Consider the following 14,434-nt stretch of genomic DNA (forward strand, 5'->3'; position numbering starts at 1 on the left):
TCCGTGCTGACATGGATGTGGAGATTTGAATCCACAATGTGTTACGTTTTTAAAAATGTTTTTCACATTTTACACTATAGGGCCTTTTATATATTTTCTTCATGTAGGCATCCTTTAAAGGAGTTATCCTGTGATTAATGTAACACATACAAATCTGACATCGTAGAGTACATGACAGTCTCTAACAAAGCTAGAACCAGCCCTGTAAATCCCATGGATCCAGGGATCTCCCTACTTATTGCTCAAGCTGGTGGTTCAGGGGGCATATTCTGTAACTGTCACAGCTTCTAACAGTAGATTGGGCTGGTCGCAGTTGAAAGATAGAACTGAGCATGTGCATCCACCTCAGATAAGCGGACAGAGAAACGATGAAAAGAATAGCAGGTGGCACTATGCAGATACATTTTATTGAATAACTCAGTGGCTATACACATTTTTTAAATAGATGCAATTACAAAAGTATTCAGATTCAGGTGTTTGTTTGAGAAATGTAAATTTTTTGGTGGACAACTTTTTTAAGGTACAAATTTATCCAGTACCTATCTCAAATATACAGTATCTATCACTCTTAAAAAATGTTCACTGCCTACTTAAGCCGTACACCTACAGTATACGGACCGGGCACTATCACACCTCAATCAAAGACAGGTGTTAATCGCAATAATCGTACTGCCCTGGAGAATGACAGTAACAGGTCGATTTTACTGCGTAGGGTGAACACCGTGAAAACAAAACCCATAAAACTGTTGCAGAATTGAGTTTTTTTTCAATTTCACCTGATTTTGATTTTTTGCAATGTTAAATGGTGGAATTAAAAACTGCAACTTGTCCTGCAAGAAACAAGCCTTGATACAGCAATGTGAACGGTAAGAAAAAAAAAAAGGTAAGGCCCCAGAAAGGCAGGGAGTGAAAAACTAAAATGCAAAAAATGAAAAACCCTCCGGGGCTGAAAGGATTAAAGATTCGCACCACATGTCAAGTTATGTGCACAGTCTTCCCTGTGTGCAGATGACACCTACGAAAATCTCATCCATTTCTCTGCTACTGTAAACACTGCAGATTTTCTAAATTTTGTATAATTGCTTTTATAATTGACACAATATATATTTAAGGGTTTGGGATAAGTCGTCAGAAGCTGACCGGTAGGTGTGCGACCCCATGCTCCACTGCGGATCAGCTGTTCTGTATAGCTTCTACGTAGGATGTCAGTACTGGAGCTAAACAGCACTTCCAACATTGTAGTGGACAGCGCTCCTCACTGCAGAACTGCTTTCATTGAAGTGAATGGGAGCAGCACTGCAGTTCCGAGTGCTGTCCACTGCAGTGTTCACAGTGCTGTGTAGTTCCAGCGCCAACGCTTCACACAACAGCTGATTGGCAGGGATGTGCAGTATTGGACCCCTTCCGATCAGCTAGTCATTGTCTATCCTGAGAATAGGCCATAACTGAAAAAAGGCCGAACAACCCCTTTAAAGCGATTTTCTGGTCAGATTTTATGAAGGGTGGAAAAAAAAAATAAGCACTATTCACCGCACTGATCTTCCGCCACTGCCCTCCTGAGGCCCACCAGGTCATCGCTGTTCTCAACTTTTGAATCCTGTCTTGATACACAGGACATAGCAAGAAATGCCCACTCTGATGATTGGCTGCCAGGAAACGGGCATAGGCAGGGACATGGTAAGCATTGAAAGGCAGTGGTGGGTTATTCATGATGTGAATATGCCTTCTACTGTTTTGTCTTCTTTTTTTAATCCCATCCTGCCTCCTTTAAAAAAATATCATGATGGGCAACCCCTTTAAAGGCAACTTCCAAGTGCAACCAAGGTTTTAGAAAAAAATTTGATTGTGAAGTTTGGTTTCTGTGATGTAGTAGAGTAAAAGTAAGTAAAATAAGTCTGTAATGCATTGAAGTAATTACCTCTTAACAATGTAAAGACTAGTAAGTGAGCCTTTATCTCCATGCTTTCTTTCACTCAGAATTCTTGTATATATGGCACGGTTGTCAAGACACTGGGTGACAGTGTCTTTGTCACAGGTGGGAAACGCACAGAAATAAAGCATGATTTGAGCGTTGCTCCTAGTTGCTGGGGAATGCTAGACCTTAGGGTAGAAGCCACCACAATAGAACGTCTAATGAGCCTCCTTTGCGTCGCTCCATACCAAAAAGAGTCTTGTGGATGATTGAGAAAGAATTTATTAAGATCATATTTATGAAATATAGAGTTCAGAAAAAGCCATTGGTTCACAACATCTAGGTAGATCATTGATATATATTATACTTTAATCTTGGTTGTATTTTCTAAATTTTACATGACTTTGACTTGACTACTGATGTGGCATTAGAGCTGCCACTACTGAGGCTACAGAAATTGGAGGGGAATTTAAAGTAGATGTACTCTATGAATATGGCTGGTTTCCACGTTCAGGTTTTTGTGATGAAGTTTGTTAAGCCAAAGCCATCAATTGATCATAAAGGAAGGGCATGTATAAATAAAGGATTGAGTCCTTTTCTTCTTTTTTCATCCACTCTTGGCTTTGGCTTCCAAATTTGCATTAAATAACCTGAACATGGAAACCCAGCCTGTTGAGCACAGTTCCAATTAGCGTGTATTGGATTGTTCCTGGTACTGACGGCTGAAATCATGTCACGTGATACGTGTCTGTCACTAGACAATACAGCTTTTATCCAAATTTAGAGAAACAAGGGCAGACGGCCTTAGCTAACACAGAATGGCCACAGGCCAGATATCAGACAATGGGTGAAATGCACGCTTTGTCCCTTTCCTGTATTAAAACATCACATCTTAATGTGGAGACAAGCAAGTCATTTCCCCTTTTTTCAGAAATGGACGTGTGATCACTCTTCCTCCTCTGAGAGGCCGGCCAAACAATGCTTTTCATTAAATCCTCTGTAGGAGGTAGAGCTGGCCATTTGAGACTTTCAATAGGACCTCACTGTAGTGGTGGCCCTGCTTTTCACAGCCTTGTGCAGCAAGACTTGTTTAAGTGTTATAGAGGTCAGTCAGAAGATCTTTTTACCACCCATTATTCTTTTCTGTGGGAAATTTGGTTTTGCAAAAAATGAGCCACTTAGCCAATTCTCAGAAGGAAACTTTTAGAAATGGTCTCTTTTAACGTCCAGATTGTTTGATGAAGTGTTTTGCTGATGCTCTGAATAGGGCAGCCCGCAGCCATAACAATTAATTTGGGCTTTTTGACTTCATATCTGAAGTATGGATTAAGAAGCCCCTTGTTTGCCTCCTGAAGGTTACTTATTTAATTGAAATGTTAAAACGCATAAGGTGGCTCACTGTTACTGATATATGGAATGATCAGATAAATATACATAAAAGCAATATAAATTGTCACTCCCCAATTACTGGCAACAATTAGATCTCCAATATATAAACTCAATTTATTAAAATATAAAGAATAAAAAAAAAAAAAATTTGTATAATAAAAAAAAAAAACATAAAAACCTATTCATACAAATAGAAAGCATGAATTCATTATGTGAGATTTCATATACATCAAAAGTGTCCACCGCTGGCCTTCACGGTTTGTAATGACAACACTCCGGAGCACAGGGGAATAAAGTTTGGAAATTTAGGGTTGTCACGATACCAAAATTTTGATTCGATTTCGATACCATAAAAAAGTATTGCAGTACCATTCGATACCATGCGAAAAAAATTAAAACACCAAAAAAGCAGCGTGCATTCCGCATTTTATAGAACGTCGGGCCCATAATAGAACAGTCCTTTCTGTTACGGCGTTCACCACATAGGAGATTTTTTTTATATATTAAAAGTTTGGACTTTTCAGACATGGCGATAAATAATATTTTTATGTATTTATTGTTTATATATTTTATATGTAAAATTGGGAAAGGGGGTGATTTAAACTTAATATTTTTTACTTTTTATTTAATAACTATTAGCCCCTTTTGGGACTAGAACCTGGGATATTTTAATCCCTTGTCCTATTCACCGTAATAGAGCTCTATTCGGTTGAATAGGACCTCACACTCTCCCTGCTGCCCTGTGCTTTGTGCTCACTGCAGCAGGGAGATTACCATGGCAGCCAGGGCTTCAGTAGCATCCTGGCTACTATGGTAACCGATCGGAGCCCCAGGATTACACTGCTGAGGCTCCGATCAGAACTGCCACTGCAACACCAATAAAGAGGGGGGGGACCCTGTGGCCACTGCCACCAATGACTTTAATACTGGTGGGCGCACTGTGCCACCAATGTTTTTAATACTGGGGCGGGGGGCGCACGGCACCACCAAAGTTTTTAATCCTGGGGTTGGGGGGGGGAGCGCACTGCAGCACCAATGAAGATAACTAACGTTTAATACAAATACATTAGGCAGGTGCCGGCTGCAGAATCACATAGCTGGCACCCGACCTCTATGACAGGGAGCTGCGATCAGCGGCAGTTAACCCCTGAGGGATTCTGCCTCCGGCACCCTCCGCCTGTATTTGTATTAAACATTAATTATCTTCATTGGTGGCCCGGTGGCCATAGCCCTTCCTATCCTCCTCCCGTCTCTCTTTTTATTGGCGGCAGCAGCACAGTGGGGGGGGGGGGGGGGGGGGGGAGAGACTCTCTCCTTTTCCACTGTGCGGCTGAGGAGAACATGGCACGCGCTGAGGGCAGCGCGGTTCTCTGATACTAGGCTGCAAATGCCGGTATCAAATCGATTCGGGTACAAAAGTATTGATTGGGTATCAATAATTTGATACCCGGTGAAACCCTAAAGTTTGAATACATTGTTTTGAGTTTTCCTTAGGTTTGTGTGTAGCAAGCTTTCCCAATACAAACATATGGTAAAATGATAATGTTATTCATAAGGTATTGTCAAAAAACAGTTGAAGTATATAATATACTTTTATGTCGATTTAGATTGATCTTGTTGCCACCAATAATATATCCAAGAGTAAGTTTTGATGGTGTACAGTGCATCCATTACTATGGATAGCGCTATGTCCAATTGTCCATAACACGGGTGGGTTACTTAGTGGAGCCATTAACTGGTGGTAGCCAATCTAGCGGTAGTCCCCTATCAATAGAGGTATATCTCACACTGTGAGTGGTGGTGATGATACAGTAGTTAGGTTATAGTGACAGTCTTATTGACCACAGACTCAGACTAAAGTAGTCAGTAGACAGATTTGCAAACTCAGCAATAATAGCGCATAGGTGCTCCAATATGTAATGCAGACCTTTAACTCTTTAGTCTCAACAGAGGATGCACTAAGGGCTCCTTACCACCTTCTAGCATACAACGTTCCTTAGTTGCACCGGCGTGCACTTGTTTCTTACTGACTGCTAGAATGCGCGGATTTAAGTGTGGAAGGTCCGGGTAAGTGTTGATCTTATTAGTACAGCCGATATCCAGGACTCTGTGTGTTTGGTTGTATACATTCTGATGAGTATACCACACACACTTTTACACTGGTTGTGGTCTGATTTATGATTACTAGTTGTCCAGTTGAAAAATGGTTGAAGAGGCTGTGGCAAAAGCGTTGCGGCTTTTTGCTAGGCCAGTAATGTCACATTCATTGGTCACATGGCCAAGGCTCAGCTCAATCCTATTCCAATGAATGGGTCTGAGCTGTAATACCAAGCACAGCTTCTGTAGAGTGTATGGCACTGTATTTGGTTTGCTGTGAGGAGGTTGCAGCACTCACCAAAGTGCCACAGCCTTTTCAAACTGCTGATCGTAGGGGTGCCTCATCAAATCAAATATTGATGACCTATTCTTGTGTCCTTTAACCTGACAATGAAATAAATATCATATACTAGCCTGTATTTTAGTCATATAATATATGAATATATGCATTATAGAGAAATTTACACTTTTCAGAATTAGGGTGAATATGTATATAGGAATTTTTGCTCAAACAGTAATTTGTGGCTACAAAGCAATTTATTACTCAGCTGCTCCAGACAGCAGACTCTCCGATTACAGTATAGAGCCAATACTTTATTCCAAGAAATTTCAAATTTCCCTTTAAACTGACATCATTACACAGTACCAAATACTGTACTGAAATCTTTTCCATCATTCACATGGTAAAGCCTATAAACATTGAATCTTGTTTTTTTTCCCCCTGTTTTTAAAAAAATTTTTTTTATAGAAAAAGGTAATGTTAGGTACATTTAAATTAGGATTTCACATAAATAGTATTTTACTAAAATGAAGGAAAATATTGTGTCATTTACCAAATACCACCATGAGTAATGTGTTCACTATATTGTACGAGCTATTATGATTACTAGGATACCAAATACTCTTTTGTGACATTTCATATTAAGTATGTTACAAAAACTGCAATGGTTTTTGCTTTGCTATTTTTTTTATATTTTTTTTTTGTAACAATACCTTTGCATAAAATAGTAACTTTTACCATAAAAGATAAATGCTGCAGAGGAAAAATTGAATTCTTCTGCCATAACTTTTACTATAAAGATTAGTTTACATGTGTTGGTGGGATTTGAACCCTTACCCTTCTGTACAATAGACAGTAGCTTTAGCCACCCCTCTATAAAGATGGGATTTCTTATGCTTCATAGTATTATTGAATAAATAGCTACATTGTGGCTTTTTAAACAAGAAAATTCTGCCTTTATAAGAGACCAGTCCTATCCGCTAGAGTTATGTCTATTAGGGTACTTTCACACTAGCGTTATTCTTTTCCGTCCTAGGGGCTCTATACCTGAAAAGAACTGATCAGTTTTATCCCCATGCATTCTGAATGGAGAGCAATCCGTTCAGGATGCATCAGGATGTCTTCAGTTCAGTCTTTTTGACTTTTCAGGAAGGAGATAATAACGCAGCATGCTACGGTTTTATCTCCGGCCCAAAAAACTGAACACTTGCCTGAATGCTGGATGCAGAATTTTTTTCCATAGGAATGTATAAGTGCCGGCATTCAAAATACCGGAATGCCAGATCCGTCCGTCCGTTCTGCACATACTGAAAAAAATGGGAAAAAAATAAGTGCCGGATCCGTTTCTCCGGATGACACCGGAAAGACGGATCCGGCATTTCAATGCATTTTTAATATGGATTTGGATCCTGATCAGTCTTAAAATGCCATCACTTTGCATATGTTTTGACGGATCAGGCAGGCAGTTCCAGCGACGGAACTGCCTGCCGGATTCCTTTGCCGCAAGTGTGAAAGTACCCACTTGACCACAGAAGGTCACTGGTTCAAATATCAGATTTTTTTTTTTTACTAAATGTTATGGCAGAAAAATTGAAATTTTTACTTTCCAGCTTTTTTCGTATATGATAAAAGTTTAGTTTTCTGTATTGTTATTGTTACTAAAAAGTAATGGAGCAAATGCCTTTACAATGAATACACTTTTGTAGCATACTTACTATTAAATATCTTAAAACAGTGTTTGGTAACCCTGTAATCACAATAAATTGCGCAATATTTTTCTCTTCATTTAACCCATAATAAAAGTTGATTGAAATTGCTTATATTTTGATGTTTGCATTTTTGCCTAACACAAGTGAGCATGAATGTGTAATAAAAAACTGTCTCTAAATAACAACTCCTTGTTTTCCTTAGCAGCCAATCTGAGCTCACTTTTTTAAACTACAATGGAAAGATCAAAAAGTTAATACAGTTTTTTTTTATTAGAATCTTTTGTCAGACAGGGGCCCAAACATTCTTAGAGTATGCACATACAATGCAGCATAACAGTATGACAAATACAGCAAAGATTTTCCCCTTCTATACTGCACAACATATCACTGTGAAAAAGCCATACTCACTAAAACAAGGCTAAAATACTGGTTCACTACAGGACACAGCCAGGCCTCAGTGGTAGAGGATGGAGGCTTCACAACTGCAAAATACTGACGAACATCCACTTTTATCACTTATGAGGTGGATGCTTAGTATTCACATACATAGATACATACACAGATAAGGGGAGAATCAGGGTAATATGAGGTCATTTTCCTAGTCCGTTTTCCTTGAGTCTGCGTTGGTATGCTTTGCACCAAATTGATCATATGTTGCACATCGTTTGTTAGATTTGGTGCATTTTTAAAGGCTATGGACATCGTTGGGGACATTTTATTTTGCATTCTACTCATTTTGTGCTAAAAATCTTTTCATTTTTTTTTCAGTTGGGTTTTATTAAACATTTTTAGTAGTTTTTCCTTTACAGCTTTCACTTTCAGTGCATCAGCAGACATTTGATTTCTGCTTCACAGTGAATTGGTCAGAGAGCTATACTGATGGCTGGATCAGTCGCTTTTATCTCTGAACTCCTGACAGCTTTTAAACATTTAAGCTAAATTCTTATCAAAATGAGCTGTTAGGAAAGTAGAGATAAAAGCTACAGATCGAACAGTCACAGCAGCTCTCTTCAAAGCAGAAAGAACTAGTCTGCAGATGCACTGAAAGTGAAAGCTGTAGAAAATCCTGGTGTAAACCTTCTTTAATACCCAACTAAACAATATTTTTTTGCCCAAAATGAGTAGAATGTATAAAAATGTATTGCCCCAAAGGTGTCCATAGCCTGTAAACTGAGCACATTTGTCTACAAATCCTGCTCCAGTCTTTTTTATCCACTCCCGTACTGCAGTGATTTTGTAAAAATTTTCAAAAGTCACAGTTGAAAATAATCAACATGAAATGCAAAAAGTTATAAAATTGCTAAATGTTATGGATCTGAACCCAAAAATTCATGAAAGCCCTATTTTGTGACTTTTTGCAGACAAAAACCTGGAGTTCAGATTTCCCCAAGGTATTTATAATGGCTGATCACACAATTTAATTTAATTCACCATGATGGCTAAAAGCCTGTTGGGCACGACCACACTATTAGATAAGGCTCACCAGCAGCTCTGTAAGTGGAACCCACAAGTACTGATAACCCATTTTCCCCCAACATCACAAGGCCTGGCTCAACTAATCAATACTTTGGCATTATGCAAGCTTGCAACCCATGTCAAGTGTCCATATTGTCTTGTAAGTGCACAAATGCAACTCACTAAAAAGGACATTCCATTTACAATATAGCACTGAAACAGTCCGCATACCAACCTTTTTGTTGGTAAATCTGGAGTATTTAAGTCATGCCGAATCCATCTACCCACTTCTGGGCGAGTTGAGCCAAATTTTCCTGGAATGTCTTTCCTGGATGAAAGTGGTGAATGTTGTACACAACATAATAAATGAGATGTACAGCAGATTTACGATATTTTGACGGCAATTGCGGCATTTTCCAGCAATTGTGACATTTTTCCGCCAGCTTGTGAGAGAAGAGCATGAAGGACTGAATATGGCCAGCATGCGACTTTTTAACCAAAAGTCACAATTTTGCTTCATGAGTTTATGCTCTTTTGGGTATTCTTTTAACATATAAACCTTGATAATAAATGTATCACTTCTCATAAAGCTCCCAATAATATGCTTACAGCATAGCCCATATTTGTGCCTTTTCTCTGATAACACATTCATTAACCATGCCCACTTTCTATTTTGGCGTGAATACTTCATTTTGGAGCGAATACTAACTTTGGCAGGTGAAACATTTAGCACAATTTAGTTTACATGCAATTTTAGCGCATTTTGCATTGCTTTTTTGGCAACCATTGATTGATAAATCTTCCCCCAAATGTTTTACTTGTTACACTAGCTCTGAGTATGCCGCAGTTTCTGCTGATCCCTTTATTAGAAGGAGAAGCAGCTTTTGGCGTCTGTCTGGAAGCAATGATTCTGCTATGACGCCTCTGCTGAGAGAGTAGCCGTATACAGCACAACCCATATGAAATATTTATGAGGCAGTCATTTCTCAAGTTTTTTCCAAAATCTCATCAACTCAGTAGCGGTTGAATTTATTTTATTTTTTTCGAGTTGAAGATTGATGATGCTGTAATATGATACTTTGCATGGTCTTTTGTCCTCTAAAAGCAAATGTCTGGATGGCTAGCACTGAATATTTACAATATACCATATAATATAATTCGATGTTCATTTTAATTAAAATTACAGCCCTGGTTAAATTGCATTGCAGAGCTATAAAGTACAGCTATTAAAGCGGTTGTGTGAAATCAGAAAATTCCGTCTAGAAATAACACCCTTCTTGTCCAATGGCTGTGTTTGGTATTGCAGCTCAGCCCCATTCACTTGAATAGGAATGAGCAACAATACAAGACACAGCCAATGGACAAGAATGGTGTTATTTCTGGAAGAAAACAGCCATGTAGGACTACCACAGCTATATGTAATGATATCTTTCTCTTAGTGAACCATTTGCATATGGATACAAAGTACATTTGTTTCTAGAATAAAGCAACGGATCACTAAGTTAAAGGTATCATTACATTCAGCTGTGCTATTCCTAAAAGGCATGGTACCTGGTTTAATAGTGAATTTCCTGGTGACAGACTCACTTTAAAGGGGTTATCCGATTCAAGTGAATTGGCCTGAGCTGCACCTAGACCACATGATCGATGGTCTTGACGGTAATAGCCTAGTGTAAGCAGTGAAAAAGCCACAGCGCTTACAGGAGCATCGGGGCCTTCTCAAACAGCTGATCAGCAGGGGACACCCACTGATCAGATGCTGGTGACCTATCAAAGAAGATGGGTCATTGCTTTCAAAGAGTTGGATAACCCCTTTAAGTTTCCAATAAAATATTTCCCTACTTGACCCTGAGGATTATCTGCAGGAATATATCTAATGTTATGAAACATATAAGGATAATTTGGGGCTACGGACAATAAACTCTCCATTCATGTATGTTATTAAGGGGTTTTCTATGGACTTTTGGTCTGCTATCTACACAAATTATTCACAGAATTTGACTGTCAAAAAATTGGTCAACAGCGATGGCCTTGAAACTTTAGGTCTGGACTAGTGATGTCAAAACCAGTGACATAAGTCAATATAAAGCCATGAGGTTAGTAACTGAGTTTCGAGCTTCTTAAGATGGTGGTCCATTGAGTGCATGGGGTAATAAGGGGCTGGTGCCCAGACTGCTGTGCTTGCATCTCCTTCATAACTAACTGAAAATACATATGGTATATGAAGACTTGACTCTAACAATGACATATGGCAAACTTTGGGAAGTTGGATAGTCTGATCGAGTACTTTCATCTGTTCCTTTCTTGTGACTGATCACATTTTTTAGATTTTGGGACATTAGTATGTTATGATACATACTTTTGCTGAAAGGCTTTTACACTGGAAACAGTTAAGCAGATGATATTGTAATACTCTTTCAGTATTTTATCTGGATACCTTTTCCACATCTGCTTCCCAGGTGCTAGGGGCATTGAAACCAATTTATTGCTATCACAGTGGCATGTTATGTATAAGACATAGAGCTGAAACGTATTAGTCACAGAAAAAAAGAATTCTACATTCTCAGATAAAATCAGCGCAGGAGTATTCATTCACGCTTCTATATGTTCATTGTTCATTTTACATTTGGAAAACCATCTTCATTCACTCAGATTTCTTTGCTACCTGATGATGATATGGGAATTTAGACCATAAAATCAAATATCTCTGATCAGGTTCAATGGGAAACATGCCAGGATTGTACCTAGATATACAACGGAGAGAGCTATATTTGCTGTGCAGACTTTATAGTTCATTTGTTGATTTTAAAACTACAGGCCACAAAATTAAAAAAAACTATTTAGTGACCGTAGGTGTCCCAATTTGGTGATATACAAAGCAAACCCCTTCTTGCATAAGGCTTTCACCATTGAAGTATGTGTGAGTTACAAAAAGAGTGTTTGCTTGGCCTTTGTATGTCTCCCATATAATTCCATGGAGGGTTCTGCGTGTAAGAGTGGCCACCTCTCCACAGGCCCCCCTTTCTCTTGACAGTCGGGTTAAGTAATTTATGTATAATATCTAAAAATGTATTGGAAATTGGATTATAGCCAATTTACTAATATTCCATCGTTAGAAGTTCACTACTGTTTATTGACTTTGAGAAGCCATGTTTCTTGTTAGAAAAACCTTTCCCTTGACTGCACCACCATTCTGAAGATTCAGACAGATAGAGGCTAACCTGTCTATCAGTATTTTCCTTTGAATCACACCGTACCTGCACTAGTTTGATGAACACCCTGAACCTGTGCAAGGGAAGATGAAAGTACTGTATTCGGTCTTACTACTCAATAGAGATGAGCGAAATAATTGGTATGAATACATTCGTCCATCAAACAGACTTTTTGCCCTGTTCACAAGGCCAGACATCTTGCCCTGTTCTCTCAATCTCATGCCTGCGACGTTGCTGTGAGTAGTAATGCAAGCGCAGAAGATCTGCCACAGCTACCTGGGCAGCGCAGATGCAGATTGTGCATGTGCTACTAAACTTCCGAGCACTACCAAATATTATATACACACTTTTTTCATGATTTTTCTTACAGGGTATCTGTCACCCTGATTTTGGACTATTATCTGAAGTAATACATGCGTAGTACTGCAGATAAGGAGTCCATATCACTATTTTCTATTTTCCTACCGCCCACGTTCCTCTGCTGTCAGCTGTCGATGCTGCACTGAAATACACAGTCCAGACTGCTGTTCTAACATAATAGAGAGGACTCCTGTGTGCATGCAAGGCAATCCTGGCAATGTATTTCAATGCAGCTCTGAGTGCTGACAGTGGGGGAATAGGGGTGTTACTGCAGATAATGGTCTAAAATCGGAGTGAAAGATTCCCTTTAACTTTTACCTCCTTATACTATCTTTAAATGGAGCATACTCTTGTACATCGTCAATTAAATATTAGTCTATTTTTCTGCTTTGTGCAATATTTTAATGAATAAGAATAAAACTATATTTCAGTAATAGTTATTTGCTTCAAAAAAATTAGGGACTAAATAAATCCATTTACAAAGAAAAATGGCAAGCTGTCTCAAATGTAGTTAATGGTCTAGACTCTAGAAGCAGGGAAGGCAAAGAAAACCACCATTGTGTCTTCTTCCTCAGTGGTGAAAGAACATTCCTTTCTGATCTCTGGCAGGATTATTTTCCTGGATCAAGTTATCTCATACTTTCCCTAAGTTATTCTACATTTTGACACCCTAAGTGATAAGCACACCAGTTACTGCCTGGCAACCCCCATGCAAAATGGACTCATGGCGTTCCCAGGCAGAGCAGCATCCAAACTTGTAGTTCCTCATCCAGGGAACCCTGACACCCCCTTCCGTAAGGAGCAACACACAGGGAACATGTCTAGCAAACATGCTGGACTACAGACATCAAAAGACCAGACATCTAACAACCACTAGACAAGACAACAATACATAAACATCACTAAACATATGCAAGGGTAGTGAAGGGAAGGTAGACAACGGGATGACATAGAAGACATCGGAGAGACATCGATGTCCCACTGGGTGGCCCTCAAGGACTGGGCAGATAAAACACCTAGGAAAGGAGCAAAGCTCCAGCCCCAACAAAGGCTGGAGTACAAGTGACTCCAGCCTGGAAGCCACAGGTGATAAAACCCAAGTGGCCACACCCAGCCAGGAAGATAACCCCTCCAGCACCATACAGGGGAGGAACCAGGAGAAGCGGAGCAAAGCCCATGCATGCTGCGACAACAACTCTTGTCCTGGCAACTAGCATGTACGGCTAATGTGTCAGGGCGCACAACAAAGACCGTGACACACTGCCTGAATCCTTCTGGGCATGCTCTTGATCAGATTCAAGCATGTCTGATTATCAATGGTGTCGATGGTGCAAGGAGTCGGACTGCCAAAATTCTGTTAATAACCTTTCCTGAGAATAGGTCATCAGTATCTTAATGCTGCACAACCCTTTTATTGTCTTGATTTTATTATTGGATTGTGATGATGGTTAATGCCATGCCTTTGCAACTATAGAAATGTTTTTTACATTTACTACCCATCTGCAGCACATTTATAGCCTATATATCTTCAACTGGTAAAGTCATACACTAGAGTTTAACTTTTATCCATGTTGTGGGAAAATGATCTTTTACATTTGGGAAGCCTGAATAGTTTACATGCCGTACTTATGTTTCTGGTTTAATATTTCACCACTTTCTGCAGAATTAAGCAATGACAACTTTAAAGGAAATAGCTGTAGAAACCTCATTTCTAAAAGAAACATGTCTTCAAACATTTCCCATGCAAGCAATGACTTGATGATATCTCAGAGAGGGGTTTTGTACATAGCGCTATTAAGTTAATCATCACCAGTGATATTAAAGAAGCTGTGGGAGCCTTTCGTTGTTCCATTGCCACATAATAAATTCCAAGGCAATGAGCGACCAAAAGACATTGTAATGCAAATAGTGGTGCCCGTCTTGTTCAGTTCTCACTTCTCACATAACCCTTTCTTATTACATAGTGTTACTGTGTTGTTAGTAGATCTCGTTTGCATATATTAGTCCTTACTTCAGCAAC

The 14,434-nt window shown here is 39.2% G+C and overlaps 1 protein-coding gene across 1 annotated transcript in view; it reads left to right on the plus strand.

The window, feature by feature from the left end:
* Positions 1 to 14,434, plus strand: part of ADAMTS3 (ADAM metallopeptidase with thrombospondin type 1 motif 3) — a 189,315-nt gene that overhangs the window by 82,825 nt on the left and 92,056 nt on the right. The window lies entirely within an intron of this gene.

The sequence above is a fragment of the Bufo gargarizans genome, chromosome 1 (assembly GCF_014858855.1).
Source record: "Bufo gargarizans isolate SCDJY-AF-19 chromosome 1, ASM1485885v1, whole genome shotgun sequence".
In the NCBI taxonomy this organism is placed as follows: Eukaryota; Metazoa; Chordata; class Amphibia; order Anura; family Bufonidae; genus Bufo; species Bufo gargarizans.